The following is a 2,506-nucleotide window of genomic DNA, read 5'->3' on the forward strand; positions in this document are numbered from 1 at the left end:
GAGGGTTCAAGCATGATTGGTGTAATCGCATGTCATTCAAATCCATATAGTTAAAAAAAAAATAAAAGGGTCGGTTTATTATCTAAGAGACCTCGTATGCTAATACAGAGAATATCAATCTAAAAACAAGCCACGAACAATAAGTAAATTCAACAATTCGAAATCAAGTATTAACTTTGATAAAAGTGGAAAACATTTAATACTCCGCAGAGAAATTACGTTTTTGTGTTGTGTGCATGCGCACTGTTAGGGCACGGTTAGCACTGGTACAATCTCTTATACAAACAGAAAACATGGCTGTGATTGGTCCATCCGATACGTCGGCCGCTATTGGCTATCACACCACGCTCTGTGATTGGCTGTGGCGTAACCGCCGAAAAGTTGGTTCCACTCCTCCAGAAACTGTGGTACCAGTGTTACATTGTAATCAAAGGCTGCAGCCAATCATTGAGCGGCGTATCTCAGCCAATCAGCAAAATGTCAGAATCCTGACTAAAAGTCACGTGACCAAATAACCTGATACCGACTCCTTTGCCTTAGCTGGAGGAGTGGAACCAACTTAGGGCACAGTCACAGCTATCCACTCAGGCATGACAAGTCGATTGCCGAAGAGGGGCTGTTCCGTACAGGAGCGCCATTACAACATACAGTTAGTTAGGCCATGACGGCATTTATGTTCTACATCAATATTGTACCCATGAATTTCATTTTTGTTGAGTGAAACGATAACCCCCCCCAAAAAAATCTAAAAATAGACCCCAAATTGAAAAAAACTTTAGGAATTCTCCTTTAATCTGTATGAGTTCATGAATGAATGTACATGTGTGCATGAGATTTTTCAAGAAAGTAAGAATGCATGTGTTTTGTGCTGACATTAGTGTCGGGGCAGTTGTGCCCGTGTTACACCTCCTATTACTAGTCGATAGGCAGGTTTTTACCTCGAGAATATTTCTTTCTATTCTGTGCTGCAGCCACTGCACCGTCACAGCAGCCAGTTAATAATTACAATTTTTATGCCATGTATCTACAGAAAATGAGCACTAGCCAACTGTATGCACACGTGTTTGTAAATATGTGCAAATTATATTGAATGTTAAATGCACTGTACAATAATGTACAATTCCTTTAAAAAGTTATGTTTAAAAACAAGACGAGTTTTATCTGTTTCAGCTCACAAACGGCATCACCAACTCTCTCGTGTAGACAGCGCTGTCCGTGCATCAACCCGTGTGGCGGAACAGCCGAGCTGATCATTCCGGTTCTCACTGAAATTCCACGAATCTTTTGTACATTTGTTGATATTCCTGATCCGTGGGTGGGCGCTTCAGCCCAGAGACTGTGTGAGGACGCCTACTGTAAATGTGATTAAAGACACCGAGTCTGGGCTCCTGGATGCAGCTTCGTCTGCTGCACTGTGCACGTGGACGATATCTGTCTGGTTTTGAGCTTTGCACTATGGCAGATGCACTACTGTTATTATGTACAGAGACGGTATCGAAAAACAGTCACGTTCGTTTTGAAGTTTACAAGGAAAAAAAAATGTAATGCATCTTTCCCCATTTTTAAACACAATCTTTTTGAATTGAGATGAGAAGACCTAAAAAAAAAAAAAACTTATGAAAGGATTGAAGGGAAAATAAAACATGAAAAATGTTAAAACACACCTCCACTCGTAGCTCATATTTGCATTGTTGTTAAATTACATAGTAGAAAAGATAAGTAGTGTCTGATCCCTTTGGCTGCATTTCTTGACAGTGGATCCAGTACATATCCATGGGCACTGGTTTTACAGTGGATGCTGCTCATGATGTGCAGCGAGACTGAGGGACGGGTGGGCATTGAACCCTGGATCGTCTTGCTGAGAAAATAAAAAATTAAAAAAAATTAAAAAAATCACCATCCCTATAGAGGAAATAGCGTTTAAATTTTTTTTTTTTTTTTTTTATAAAATCATAGACCTGTGTTCTCCTGAATTATTCCTAGGATTTTGGAAAACCCTAGGCATGTACACTGTAAAATGCAGAGTGTGAATGAATGAGTCCATCCCCTCCCCTTTGTAAAGCAACATTGGTGGCATTTGCTGCACCAGATCAATTCAAAAGCAGCTGTTTTATACTTATTTTATATTCCACAGAGCAGTCTGCCACCTGCTGGATGGATGATGGAAATTGTAAGCATTCGTGGTTGAATTTCCAAGTAGCCAATCTGCCACAAAATATAAACATCTTGGATTGTTGAAGGGACTTATCACCTGCATGATAGAAATTAGGAGCAGGTGTGGTTGAAGTAAGAAAAATAATCCTTTACATTTTTAGACACATAGTTCTGGGCTCCTTTTAAGTGCTTTAATATTTCTCTTTGATTTCCATGCTATTTTGAATTGACCTTTTTTTTTTTAATTATGGCTCATTATTGAAAAAGATTCATATCCCGATATTCAACAACACTGCCGTAGTTGTTATTGTGCATCATTAATGCATAGTAAATCAACAAACCTAAAAAGATG

Source organism: Thalassophryne amazonica, chromosome 16, assembly GCF_902500255.1.
Source record: "Thalassophryne amazonica chromosome 16, fThaAma1.1, whole genome shotgun sequence".
Lineage (NCBI taxonomy): Eukaryota > Metazoa > Chordata > Actinopteri > Batrachoidiformes > Batrachoididae > Thalassophryne > Thalassophryne amazonica.